Source organism: Camelus dromedarius, chromosome 11 (genome assembly GCF_036321535.1).
Source record: "Camelus dromedarius isolate mCamDro1 chromosome 11, mCamDro1.pat, whole genome shotgun sequence".
Lineage (NCBI taxonomy): Eukaryota > Metazoa > Chordata > Mammalia > Artiodactyla > Camelidae > Camelus > Camelus dromedarius.
Window position 1 is genome coordinate 69,200,641 of NC_087446.1, and position 15,141 is coordinate 69,215,781.

At 43.9% G+C, this 15,141-nt stretch overlaps 1 long non-coding RNA gene across 1 annotated transcript in view; it reads right to left on the reverse strand.

Moving 5' to 3' along the window:
• Nucleotides 1-14,772, reverse strand: part of LOC135322428 (uncharacterized) — an 89,096-nt gene extending 74,324 nt beyond the window's left edge. The window contains exons 1-3 of the long non-coding RNA XR_010383005.1: nt 14,533-14,772; nt 14,029-14,253; nt 7,224-7,347 (exon numbers count right to left, since the gene is read on the reverse strand). This is a non-coding gene — a long non-coding RNA (uncharacterized LOC135322428). The remainder of the gene's footprint in view (nt 1-7,223; nt 7,348-14,028; nt 14,254-14,532) is intronic.
• Nucleotides 14,773-15,141: the final 369 nt, after the last annotated feature.

Genomic DNA, 15,141 nt, shown 5'->3' on the forward strand with positions numbered 1-15,141 from the left:
CCAGGGGGAAGTAAACTCATAAAAACGAATGCCATGAAGTCAGGGTAAGTGTTAAAGGCCGACTAGAAATTCAGCCGTAAGATTCTTGGCAGCTAAAGCAAAAAGTAAAAGATGATGGGGCGGGTGGTAGAGCTCAGTGGTAGAGCGTGTTCTTAGCGTGCACGGGGTCCCGGGTTAAACCGCCAGGGCCTCCTCTAACAGATAAATACACCTAATTACCTACCCCCCCAAAAGAGCCCCAATGAAAAGAAAAAGAGAAATTTCTTTCCTAAGAAAACCTGATGTTAAATTTAGATTAAATACTCGAAAAAAAAAGAAAGAAAAATAGAAAAAGATGAGTGACACAAGCGATAATGCCCGTGAGATAAATCTGCGGTGGCTGCTGGCACGTCCCCATGTCCCACGTGGGAAAATCTGAAACATCCTTCTCAACACTCAGAGTCATCCTCAGCCCACCCCACCCCTCTCCCTGTTAAATGCAGGAGCACAGGCAGGGCCCGGCCTTTGCTCTCTCTGTGTCAACACAGTGAGACAGGATGGAAGGGGCCAGAGCACAGCCATTCAATGAAGGCCACAGCAATTAACATCAAAATGGTGAAGGATACAACCCCCAGTAGGCCTTGAGGTCCAGGATGAAGAGATTTTACTTCTAGCAGATCTTGAGCTTCATTATACACCCGTTGTAATAGTAACATGGTGAATAACACGCCCCAAGGCACCATGGCCATCCCAAGGCTAGCCACAAAAGGTCAAACGGTGGGAAATGGCCAACTCCCTGGGAATCCCAGCCCCTTGCCCTTAGGCTGCTCCTTCTAATTATTAGCATATAAAACAACCAAGCCCATGAAAACCAGCAACACAGCGCCACCTTGCGGTCATCACTCTCTCTCCCTCTTCGGAGAAGGCCCACACTTTGTCTGTGGAGTGTGTACCTACTTTTAATCTGAGCACCCAACCCCCACACCTCGTGGCATTTCTCCTGCCTTTCAATGTGTCTCTGTGAATAAATCTACCATTACTCAACAGTGGCTTGCTCTTGAAACCTTTCCTGCATGAAGCCAAGGACCCACGTTTGGTGGGGCACATTCCAGGGGCTCAACCAAAGCCTGGGACACAGCCCTTCCCATGCCCCACTTATGTTTTCTTGTATCAACAGGACTGGGATGTGAAGGGAGTTCTGAGGCCCCAGCTAAGGGACAGAAGTAGCCCCCAGGACCAAAATGGCGGGCAGCCCCTCCCCCAGCAGGGGCCCTGAGGTCAGCCCGGTTCTCTGTGGTTCTCTGTTGTGCTGACTCCCCAGCCAGAGAGCGTTCTCCTAGGCCTGTCCCCACAAAACCCTTCTCTCCAAAATGCAAGCACATCATTTCACAGTCCTCTTATTCAACCAGGAAATTTTCAGCCCACTTTTTCCTTCCCTATTAAAGAATCTATCTGTCCTCCCTCCCATCCCACCACTTTTTCTTTGTGAGAACTCTGTACTCCCCATACACCATCCTGAACGCAGGTGCCTTGCTGGCTGGGACCGAGATGTTTCAGTCTCACACAGCCTGCATCCTTTCACTTTCCCCTTTCTACCTTAAAAAGCCTTTCCTGAGTCTCCCACCCCTCTGATTCTGAACTTCACAAAGTGCTGAGGTTGCATGCAGTCACTGTGTGCAAACCTCCCAGGTTTTGACTAGGTTTCCTTCACAAGATCTTCATTTAGGAGCTTCATCAAGAAGTTTAAAGAGTCTTTTCTTACATCGGAGTGGAGGAGCCTGCATAAAATTTAAATGGCCTTGAAGAGAGAGTTAACCAGGGACAGAGAGGTCATAGGTCTTAGTCAACAGTGTCAAGAGGCAAAATGTTCTTCGAAGGCTCAGCGTGGCTTCTGAACACGGAGTCGGGAGGGAGGAGGTGCTAGGCGGTGAGTGGGATGAGTGACACTGGGTACGCTACCCCAGCTGGGGAAGTATTGGATTTTGTTCTAGTTTTCCAAAGAATTTCTTACCACCTTTTCTCTTATTGTTACATACCATTTCCTACGGATTAAGAAAATCAATGTCAGTCATTTGGGCCACTTGGTAGAAGCTACACGATGCCATTCACAGGGCTGGGATGTAACAGCCACACCAGTCTAGGTTGAAAGACCAGTGGGGGTATTTCCAAGGTAATCACGGGCATGCAGCAAACTCCCCAGCTTCAATTACCTCATCTCAAAAGTGGGGCCAATAAAACTACCAAGCAAAGTGCGTGATGATTATGGCCGACATCTGTTTACTAGGTAAGTGCCCGTGACAGCTGACACTGGATTAGGAATGAATATGATCAACGAGGCACAGTCAGCCTGGTTACATGCACCCTGCCTTCATGCCTTGGTGCAGGAGCGGAGTTTGTTTAGCTGAAATGAACGCCCCCAGAGCAGCCCCGAAGGGAAAGCTCCCAGCTCTGCACGGCGAGGCGTGTTCCTTTCCTTCTCTGAGCTGATAACAGTTTACAGTCGTCTGTTTTTACATTTATCCCTTTAGTACCTGCCTCCCCTCCGGAGTTTTTGCTTAAGCAGAACAGGTCCAGGTTTGTGTTGCTGCCTGCCGGATATTCTGGGCTGGGAGACAGGCGACTCCACGTCTGGCTCTGGTGCTGAACGGAGAGGACAGAAAGCCCAGGGGCCCATGCTGAACAGAGGCCCCTGCACCCAAAATTATGGTCTGACTTTGGGCAAATTACACCGTCTTCTTTACCCTAAGATTCTTCATCTATTCATGAAAATAAATGCCCATGGCACGTAGAGTTTCAAGGATTAAAGGAAATCACCAAATTCACAACCTATTCAAGGGGCTACCAGTACGTCCTCAACAGGCACATGCTACCTTTACGGCTGTAACACACGCTAAGCGGGGCGGAAGGACAAAGTGAACACTGCTAAGTGCCTGTTAAGTGTTTCATGTGTGTTATAATACTGTTTAAACTTACAACAAACCCAGGAAGAAACGAATATTATAATGCATATTTCACAGATTCACCAACAGTTTAATGGAGGTTACACTCTAGTCCAAGGTCCTTTGGTGAGGAAATGGCGATTTAAACCTGAATCTGAGCCCAGGCCTGGGCTACACCTCTCTCCAATCCACCTCACCACTTGCCTATGAAATCCACCTGTCCAATACACGTTTGCACAGGTCAGCTCTTAAATGCAAAGTGTGCCACCGTTTGTCAATGTTTGTTAATTACCATAAAGTGCTCTCAGAAACCGCTACAGAAAAGACAGGTTGACCCACATCCCTGCCAACAAAGAAGAGATATTCTGCCTTGCGTTCTCCTGTAATGTGCAGAAACCCTTCCCTACACCACCAAATTCAAATGTATGCTTCCTCCATGTTTATGTTTGCACACGGCTTATTAAAGTAGAAAGTACCTGCAGTAATTCCATCTCGTTTCCTTTGCAAGTTTCCAGATTATCCACAATCAGTCTGTGAATGAAAATACTACAATGTGAATTAAAATACTACAACCATGTCAGTAAACAAAGAATGCTGAAACCAAGTCATCAAGGCTGCCGCCACCCCCCAGTGCGGACAGACCTGAAGCCCAGCCTCTACAGCCACTCACAATGCTGCCCTCTGAACAGACTGAGAATAAGAAGACAGGATAATTGCCCTAGATAGCTAGGTGCTTGTCTAAAGAATGAATCCAGTGAGGTCAAATGATACATACAAAGGCACTAAATTCTTTAACTTGAGATGCCTGGATTTCTTTAGATAACAAGCAATCTTTTATTGTTCCAACTCCCTGGTCTTTGTTGTAAAGCTCCTATATAATCCTAGATCCTCCCCTACTTCTTGGGAGCAGTCCCTCGGACAGATTTGATGGCTGTAATCCCGCCTCGAGTCCTCCCGCCTAATAAAGTGTAACTCTAAACTTTCAGGCTACACATTTCTTTCAGTCGACAAGTCCCAGAATAGACACAACTCATCAATTCTGTAATGGAACACACTGGATCTGAAACCAAAAGCGTGTTCTAGTCCAGAAAAACTACGGGTCCCTCTTTCTTTCTGTCATTATACAATCCCACCAGAACTCATTAATTTGCTGTCTGCTCATCTGGCAACCAAACTCAGAGAAGAGTCAACTCAGCAGAGTGCTCTACTCGGGAGAACACCCCGCAGCAGCACTGCAGGCTACCTGCCCTCCCGCACGCTCTGCCGACCCCTAGTGTCCTCCGTGGAGACCAGGCCAACAGAGGTGTTCCCAACAGCTGCAAAGTCCCACAGATTAAATAAAAGCATTATATTTTCTACGATATGTTATGTATATTACCATCTCTGAAAACAGCTTTGCCAGAAGCCCAAATTTTCCACATTAATCTGCATAGGCAATTCTGGCCCCCAAGGGAAAACAAGTCTTATGACGATGCTAAGGCCTCCAAAGTCCTCTCCAGGACCATCAACCAAACTGCCTGCAGGCCTGCAGCTGCAGGCGGCTACATGTCTGTTTTTAAAGCAACCCCTTCCTGCCCTCGGGCGCTACAAAGTCCCTCTATGCCCTCCCATCTCAGGGTAAGAGCAGCCGCTGCAGAAACTTGCAGGGCAGCACTGACAGGACTGGACACAGAGGATCAGAGCTAAACTAAGCCTTCTGATGACACGAGCTTGTCACTGTGTCATTTTACAGATGAAGGTATATATAAAGAGTTGGGGTGATCTTGCTCAAAGTCACACAGCTAATAAGTGGCAAAGTCTATATCTCAGCTCCACCCTCTGGCGTGACGCTCCAGCTGGGACACCCACAGGGTTCTCTCGTGCCTGCCTGACCAGTCCTTTACTGTCACTCATAACCCACCACAGTGTCTGACCCTAGCCTGACTTTTCAGCCTCTTCTCCCTCTAGTTTCTCAGGAACAAGGCTGCTCGGGCCACTGTGTGACTTCCGGCTCCCCAAACCCTCAGTGCTCAGGGTGGTCTTGCCTGTGCAACCAGCACCCTGCTCAGAGGCTCTTTCTCCCCTGCAGGAGGATGTTTCCACTCTCCGCAGGGACACCCCCTCAGGGAAGCGCTCTTCTCCCCCTCAGCACGGCAGGTGTCCCAGGCCACATCCTGAGCTGCCCCATTAGGACTGCCTGTGCCCAGGTCTGCTAGTCAGACCAGCAGCCTCAGAGCCAGGTATTATGCCCGGGTCTCCCTGCAAACCTACTGCCCGCCTCACAGCCCCCAGCCAGTAGGTCACCTGGAAGTCACAGCAAGTGCCCCACCCAATCCCGAAATCCCTTCATTTGCCAGCACCGCTGATGACAGGTCTCCAAAGTTTGGTCAGTTTCACACAAAACAGCAGCTTCCACTGAAGCTGAGGGTTTTCACTTCTGCTCCCCATCCTTAATGGAAACGTCAAGGGAAACCAAAAGACCTTTTCTCAACCCTTTTCTGATGACACATTCCCACCCACAATACTCACATGCTCAAGAGCTTTGGGTCCACGTGATTTTGTTTCCCTTATGCTAAGTGGCTCAAAACACTGCAGGATTCTTTCTCTTTTGAGAGTATTTGTTTGTACTGAGTTTATTGACTTTAATCTCTTTTTGTCTCTCTCTTGTGTCCCTAGCAGTTGCCACTTCTTACTCCCTTCAGCAGCCTCCCTCCCATCATCTAGTCTAGGAAATCATCTGTGATGAGGGGCCCGGGGTCAGTCACAGAAGATGGAACAAAGGTACAGAGAGGCTACATAATTTGCCCGAGAAGATCAGCTTCAAGCCCCAAAACTGTGTGTCACGTCCCTCTGTTTAACACTTATGCTAAACTAGTTAACTTTTTATAGATTATGGTTATAAACAGATGAGGTATCAAAATACATAGAAGGACACACATCAACTCTAAGATGTTTATTAACTCCACTATTTTGTTTCTATTTATTTTATTTCTATTAAAAAATATTAGGAACCTCTGCAGTCAATATAACAAAATGTTAATGGGTGTTAAATCCAGAATATAGAGGCGTAAGTGTATCATTACTCATAAGTATTTGTATGCTCACAAGACAAAATGACTTGAACGTCTCTCTCCCCTCCCCCTACTCGCTACTGGCTCTCACCTGAGCTCCCAGACCACACATTTATCAGCCTTTCACTTTATCCACAGCTGAACTCATCAGGGTTCCCCCAAAGCTCCCTCTGCAGCTTTCCCTCCTCAGAGCACAGCAGGACCATCATTTACCTCATTAATCCACCCAGAAACCTGGGCCTTACTCCATCCTACCTTCACAGACATCATTCATCCTTTCCTTTTTACCATCTAAACATGCCTAAAATCTGTTCGTTTTTTCCCGGTGACTGTCCCACTGACTGTCCCACCGCTCAGGTAGAAGCCACCAACACTGCCCACCTGGACTCACGAGTCTCCCAAGTGGCCTTCCAGCTGCTCTCCCCTACTTGAGACAAATTGGATTTTGTCACTCCCGTTCTTTTATGACTCTTTTCAAACCTAGTGTTCTTAGAAGAAACTCCAAGTTCTTCACATGGTGAAGGTGTTTGCCATGAAACTGTCAGCTCAGGGAGGGCAGGACCCCCCTCCTCCTTGGCCCTCCTCTTTCCCTAAGCCCCGCCCTCTCCCTCGGCCCCGCCCTCTGGCACAGCGCTGGCTCAGGAGGACCTGCTGAGCTACACCAGCCTGTATTCTAACCCTGGTGTTCAATTCTTAGCAAATTGCTTCACTTATCCATACAAATCCAAGGTAGATTAGAAAGATTTTAGATGTTGAGCTAGACTATTGATTTGGGGATTTTGCACTAGCAACCTGCAATTACATGTTCTAATGATTCTGTCTTCTTAAAACCACACCCAGATTTAAGGAGTTATTTGTGGAATGTCTTCGGAGTAAAAGGGACTGTACTTTTACAGACTTTATGTTGTATAACATGAACAACCCGGACAGGGTCACAAATGGAACTGCCTCACAAGTGACAGAAGACAGGTGAGAGGCACAAAGCAACAGGTCGCAAAGACGGTAAGAGCAAATTTGTTTTGCCAACCCCGCAAAAATGCCTGAAAGAACCAAAAATTCTGAATTTTGAAAGTAAAAGATTATCATATAGTGAAATAAAATAAATAATCCTCTTCATCAGGGTTTCAAGATCTGACTCCAGATTTTTTAGCAGGCCATACTGAATCCTAGCACAGAAAAATCAGATGGACTAGTGGTGAGTAAGTTCCAGGAAAACTGCAGTAATTCCTCCACTTGTGTAAGGACATACACTCACCTGCCGAAGGTGAATGTAGACTGCATTCTGGAGAAATTCGGAAGCTTCCAGGCTCCGCTTCTGGATGCCGAGGACACGGACAGCTTGGAAACATGCTTCTAACTCAGTCACCGGAATTCTTACACTGCAGGGGGAAAAGGAGGCCCTCAGTCGATAGCAGAGATGTTCCTGTCGTGTATCACAGGCCGTGCCTCAGGGACTCAGTGCCCTGCAGCAGCCCGGCCCCAGGCGAGGACCCGAAGCGTGGCCCACCGAAGCAGGAGGTGAACTGTGCTTGAGAAAGCCCATCCCCGATGGGGGCAAGAGTGGCTGGTGGGGTTGAGTGAACATAAAAATGCCCACAGAAATATGCCTGCATTCATTCAAGTGATACAAGCAACAGTAGCAGGCTATTTAACAAAATTTCAAATTTCAGTGTAAATTTTGCCATTCCTTTCCGCTTGTCCCCTGCACTCTGAAACAGGCTTAGGCTCTCTCACACCTGCAGCTCTGAAGCAATAGTTGTGAAGTCATTTTACTTTGCTGCAAGTGTCCTCGGTCCCCTTGTAACTGTGTCTGTCCTCTCTTAACACAGTCGGATATCTTCCTGGATCTCTACCTGAGTTCCTTTCTCCTCCTCCTCAGATCCTGAGATAAAGGACAAGTGAAGGCACATGACCAGAAAAGGCACTGTGGACTTGACTGAAATCCACAGTGACCCCCTAGGTGAGTGCTGCCCACCCCTTACATTCGATTTTCAAGGTTCTGCACAGGGTGACATCCAGCCCAGAGAGGTGTCCCAGGCCCATTGGAAGCTACGTGGCTTGGGCATGGGGACAGGTGCAGGAGCTGGTTCCGGGGTCAGGCCCCTCCCCACCTCTGCTCCCCTCTCTCCCGAGACCCCGCTGCCAAGCACTCAGGCTCCGTGATCTGATGTCCTTCTCTTCTACTCTACTCCAAACACTTTTCCTTTTCCTTTTTTCCCTAATTATCCCCAGCTGGAGTGATTTTTCAATCGCAGTATCTGAAAAAATTTCCTGCAGCCGAAAATGAGGTCTCAAGAAGTCAAAGCACATATGCTACTTCCTGAAGAGTGCCGCTGGCTAGGGGGACCCTCACCAACACTCACGTGGCATCAGACATGTTTCAGGGTCGGCCACCCCCAACAAGAGTGTGCTGTGACCCCTATGCCCGCACAGCATCTCTGCTCACAAAAATATAGTTGGCCCACTTATCGGTTATTAAGAAGCAAAAATACAAAATTGCTCATGTTTCTTACTAAAATTATCTATGAAGCAGAAAAGGGAATTGTAATAGAAAAGAACAATTTTGACCCCATGTTAGGTCTGTTCCTTTGGCTTTAACCCTGTGCCCTGTTTTCTAGGCTCAGACTTCCTAGCTCTGCACCATTTGTAAAAGAAAGTTGCCTTTAGACTGAAATATCCAGGACAGCCTCTTCTCCTGGCCGTGATCTTGAAGGATGCTAATTCATTTGCACTTATGTAGAGATGGCAAGTTGCAAAATAGAGAATAACCTTTGTTTTTTTTTTTTTTTTGATTTTTCACAGGGGCAACATGATTTGATCCGCATGGACAGCTGCAAGAACAGCGGATTCAAAGGACAAGCAATTCATACAGCAAGAAGTTTCCAACAACCAATCAAAACCCCGCCCCTTTTTAGTATAAAAGAAGACTCAATTCTGACTTGTGGAAGATGATTCTCCAGGACATCAGTCTGCCATCTTCTGGATCTGCCAGCTTTGCAAATAAAGTCACTATTCCTTGCTCCAACACCTCATCTCCCGGTTTATTGGCCTGTCATTTGGTGAGCAGAATGAGTTTGGACTCGGTAACAAAATGACTGCATTGGAGGTAGTATGTCTCCATTGTTTCCTCGTTTCCAATATGTAACATGCACATTACTTATGATCTAGTGCAAATAATTCATCAAAGACAACCACAAAAAGAAACTATACTCACCCAGCTATCAACACTGAACACAAAACCTGTCAATTTTATATGCTGTTTAAGAACACAACCGAAAAACCTAACATAGGGAGTTGATTCCACGGAAATAAAATTATTTCTACTCCTTCAAAACTTTTTCTTTTCTTTTCTATTTTATTTTGTTTTGCTTATTGAAAAGAAAATAAAAGTCAGATAATTTTATTTCACGTATTTTTGTTATAGCTACATACTTTAAATACTACAGAGACTTAAATTGCAATAAAAAATTGTTCATATATTAGTATAAAGATATATACACAATCAATGGGGATTAGGAATGGAGTGGACATTTACTAAAATTCCACTGCAATCCAGTCTTTTACAAGCATATCCTGGAATATAAGCTCTATTATCCAGGGGTCCTCACCCACATTCTCACTGCTGAGTCCCTTAGTAATGAACTAATAAGGCACCAGCATAGAACCATGTGATCTGTATTTTAGGAATAAATGAAGGAATTGATTCATTCAATTCTAAAACAAAAACCCTAAAATAAATACTGAACTTATTTACAGATAAAGAAAATTGGTCCCTCAAAAAGTAAAGTTACTTCCTCAAGGTCACAAAGCTAATAAATGTTAAAGGCAAGATTTGAACTAATCTGCCTGATTCTAAAAACTAAGGTGGAAATCCCACTAGACTGGGGAGGGTCCAGCTGCACAGCCTATCACCCTATATTTGTTCAGATCTAGCCTTAGACAGCCTGAGACAGCACTCCATTCCTATGGAACTCGAGGGCAAACGATAACATTAAGGATTTTATATCCAGCAATTTCTTAGGTCTCATATATATAAAGTGTCAGCAGGTCAGCAGAAAATCTCTGGGAACCATTAGTGGGTCCAGACCTTTTTGCTGATTAGAAACTCAATCTATCAGGACATAGTGACCTTCCCATGAGAGGCCACATGGACATAAACTAAAGGCAGCTGAACAATGAAAACTAGCAAGACCCTGGAACTCAAGCAAGAAGGATCCCTGCCATCCCCCACCCAGTTGCCTCTTCATCCACGTGGACACGAAGACAGAAGACCCGGGTTCTTGTCCAAGTTACACTATCATGGATTCTCACCCATAAAAAGTTACAACTCTATGCTGTCATAAGTCCTTTCCAACTCAAATATGATGACACCAATATCTCAGCAGAATATCTATGTCTCCACTTCCCCTCTTCTAATAGGAGAATATTTCTATGGACACAAAGCAGAAATCCAATTTAAAAAACCATGCACGAAGCCAGGTGAATTTCTGCTTAAGAGACTTTCCTCTCACGCTCAGTGAATGAAAACTCAGAAAAAGTGGTCCTTCTCCTTCATCAAACGGGAGGCATCCTGATTGTGTGTGTGTGTGTGTGTGTGTGTGTGTGTGTGTGTGTATAAATCAAATATAATCGTCTGGGATGTGTACAGATTTTTTTTAATGTCACTGTAATTTCATGGGGATGAGCCAACATTTAAAGTAATTTGAATCTAGTGTTCTCAGACAGTCTCAGTCTCTTTTGGTGGAGGAGGTGAAAGGGGAGAGTAAAGGAGGAAAGAGGTAAATGAAACAAAGAAGTAAGAATACTGCTAGGGAAAGGCAAGACGTTAATTTTGTTCCTCATTGCATCACAACAAATTAGGGACTGGCTTTCCCCCGATGTCTTATCGAGCACTGAGTTGCAGAAGAAGAGGCGACAACCCATTTCTCACTGAGATTGTGACTGTACGTGGCATCTTATAGACACAAATCATTTACACTGATCAAACACTCTAGCAGCAGGCCGTAATTCTCCTGTTTTGAGAGACAAGAAAACAGGAGTTCAAAGAGGATGTATAACTTGACAAAAGTCAGAGGACCAGTAAACTAAAGAGGATGAATTCAAACTCAGATCTGAATGCAGAGTCTGCTCTTCCCACTCCCAGGACTGGAAAATCCTTAACACACAGGCTCCCCAGCTCCCCTGCAGTGTTCCTGGCGCCAAGCATTTCCCATGGTAATGTTAGCCAGTTCTCACAGACACAGCGCTCTGTGCAGCCAATGACCTCCATCGGACCTTGATCATCTACCTGCCACGCCCACCAGGCTTCACCATACAGGCAGGAAAGCTGGCTTTCAAGTGCATACAAAGCCACCCCCGGTCTAACCTGGGCTCTTCTGCGGCTTCTCCAGCCTAAAGGCAGCCATGAAACTGCTCACAGTCTGTACATGAGCCACACTACCTCTCTCCATCTGTCTCCCCACCTATACTACTACTTAGCTATGACCATTTTGAGAATCTTGGAAACAAATTTTTAAAAACAGAAAAGAAAGGATTCTGGAACAAGTGCTTAATACTTACAATTTTAAATGACAAGTTACAAATTGAGTATTGACAAACCGAATCTTCCTTTCTAAATGTCAGTTTTAAGCATTTAAATATATAATAGCAAAAAATTCTCACAAAATTAACAAAAACATAAACAATAAACTGGAATAAATTCAAAAATAATGCCCATGTTCTAAATGGAGAAACTTCAGGACTATACTGAGTGTTAAAGTAAGAGGTATGAATGTAGAGACATAAACATATTGCATGGAGGAAAGCAGTTTTGTAAAGATGTAAGTTCTCCTAAGAATAGTTCAAAACTTACTAAAAACTCCCATGAAAATTCCAATCTGATTTTTTTTAACTTGAACAAAATATTTTGGAACTCTTCAGGAATAATAAAGTCATAATACTAGACAAGAAAATTTGGGATGGAAGAAAAGAATCAAAAAAAAATCAGACTGCCAGTGATTAAATAAATTTTTACAATATGTAAAATATGGTGCTGGAGTAAGGAAGGGAGATTGACAGAAAGGAACCATGAGTTCAAAAATAGACTCTAGTGTATGTAATTATTTTGTACAGGTGGGATTTCAAATCAAAGAGAAAAGTATGAATTCAATAATTGTCCTGGGACAATCAGAATCACCTAGAAAGAATAAATTCTATTCCTGTCATAATGACCACAAGATAAATTGCACATAGTGATGTAAATATTAAAAAGTACTAATAACAGCAAATACAACCCTTTGCTCTTATTAACTCAACTTCTCCTCACTATAACAAGTACTATTACAATCACCACCTTAGAGATTAAAAAAACCTACAGAAGAGATTTATTCCATTATAAGGAAGTATTTCTAAGAATGTCAAAGACAAAACCCATAAGGAAGACATTTACTATCTTAAGAGTAGTTTGAGCCACAACAAGAATAAAAAACTTTCTGAACAAAATGAAAGGAAAGAAATGACAAGAAAAAGCTCTGTGATACATGTTGATGAAGTCACGAAGTAAATTTTCATAACATACAAAGAGCTGTCACAAAGCAACAAGAAGCTCCCTCACTTAAATGTTTGCAAAGGACAAAATGAATCATTCATTTTAAAAAATTCAAAAGGCTAATGAGTGAAAAAGCTCAAAACTTCACTGGTCATCAAATGCAAACAAAAACAATGAAAAAGCACTTTTGCTTATCATATTGGCGAATATTTTTAAGATATTCTAGTTAGTGTCCATCTGTGGGAGAACAAATCATAAGCGACTTTTTCAGAGGATGACATATCAATGGATATGTAAACTCTGAAAAACGTACATACACACTGACTCAACTCCACTTCCAGGAATCGTTTCCTTTAGAAAAAAAACAATCAGTCCAAACAGATGTATCCATCAGGGCATTTACACAGCACTGTTTACAAAGGTGGGAAGAAAAACTGAAGTGAAATCATATCCAGCGATAGAGAATTGGTTACATAAGTAATTGTGCATTTTTTCATTCCCCAATGGAGAAGGAATTTCTAGAGTCACTTGAAAGGAGTCTGTGATGAATGTAAGTGTCACATCCAGGGACTAAATTTCCAGAAGCCTTAACTAAAGGAATATACATACAAGATCACAGGAATGTCTGTACAAGAAGGATGCAAGTCAAACATTCTTTCTGACAGTGGAAAGTGGAGAAAACTTAACTGTCCACCATTAAGACAATGTTACGGTAAATCAAGGCGAGCTGCGGGCGCTGAGGGAGCCGGCGTTTCGCCGTGGTCCAGGGCCTTGTCCACAGCACTCTCCCACCAAATGTGTCCGTGGACAAGAGACGACACCCGCACATCAGGAGACCCCTCCAATCTATCTGAAAGGACCGGGTGAGTCTGGAGTGGGAGGACGTCTATGATATACCCCTGAGTGAATAAAGCGAGCTGCAGAAATACATATAGTATGGTCTCATTTTTAAATAAATCATATATACACACACCTATACATTGATTTCTCATATGTGTATATATATGTATCTCATATGCATAAAGGTCATGAAATATATATACCAAATTTTCCACAGCTTTTACTCTCAGGAAATAATGGGAAGGGAGTTAGGGGCCTTCCTGTACCACCACAGTTCTCTTTTCAGTATTTCAGTTAAGTATACTTGGAATTTAAAAGTTTATTTAAGTCCGAAGTAAAATGGACGATGCATTCCTTAAGACAGAATGCTACACTGGTCATTAAAAATCATGCCAGGGGAGATAGAATATTGTAGAAAAACATGTAATAAGCCGAATGGAAAATGGAGATCTCCGCATAGTAAACAGGGACAGAGTGCTCACTGGTTTTTATGACAGAGCTGATACACACTGATGAAAAGAACAGAAAATAAATGTTAAATTGTTAATTATTATCTCTGAGTAGCGGGACCAGGATAGAATATTTTGCCCCTTTTTTCAGACTTATTATATTAAATGCAAATTATTTTTCATCTGAAAAAAGCATTTTTAGGCGTGTAGTACCACGCATTGTGGAATAATACATGAATACTTACAGAAACAAGTAACTAGGAGACACCGCAGCAGCGCTACACAATGTAGAACGGGCGATCCTGATTAACATGGTGCAGTTACATAAGGACCCACAAAGTGAGAGCACCTGCTGTAACAGGGCGTGGCCCCCTTCTATTTGTCAGTTGTGTCTTCAGGTCTGAGGCAGTTCTGAGCACGGCCAGTGTCAGTGCTGGTGTCTGGATGGATGCTACTGGAGGTGAGGGCACCTGCAAGCAGAGAGGAAGAACAGAAACCATCCTCTGCCTTTTCTGTCTTGTTTCTTTGTTACTTTAAAAGAGAGGAATAAATAAGATAAACTGTGTATCTTCCCTACAGAAATTTCAGTAATGAAACCGTTTTTAAAGTCTTCACAGCTTATATTCTGCCTATAACTGTCTTTTCAAAAAAGCATCATATTTATTAAATGTGAATTGACTCAGTTAATTAACTCCCTGTTGAAACATTCTAGTAAAGAACATGAAATGCCGTATGTAAAAGAACCACACCTGCAGTGACTAGCACAGCTGTCTTGACGGCAGTGCATTCAGCCCGCACCATCCTGTGGTCCTGAGCTCCTGATGCTGGTAAGAGAGCACGCTGCCGCCTCAGATGGAGAGATACTGTGAAAGAGTTTGAACTCTACAATACTGACAAAACATAACTGACAAATCCCAGGCTCCTTTGAGGCTGTCATTTTCTGTTTCTGGCCAACCCCCGTCAATGAGCAGAACCACCCCATTCCCGAGCCATGGGACTCACGTGGGAAGCAGTTTTGGAGAAATTTCCAGGTATAGAATGTAACAAACTATACATAGATCTCTGAAAAAAGAAAAGATGCAATATTCTGATTTTGGAAGAAACTCAAAATATTCTCCTAAGCCTTAGTAGCTGGAAAGGCTGGGCATCTCCTAAGCCACTTATTTATTTCTCAGCCAGTGAGCATCTCCCACAAACCCTGTTTCCCTGTGTCTGCTGGGAGCCTCAGGCACACTGTTGCTGTCAATCTTATAAGTCACAGGGCAGACGCGTGTCTCTCATGCCTGCAACCCTCACACAGGCTTGCCTCCTAGCCTCACTGTCTGAACTTGGCCCCATTTTCTCACCTGTTTATTTGG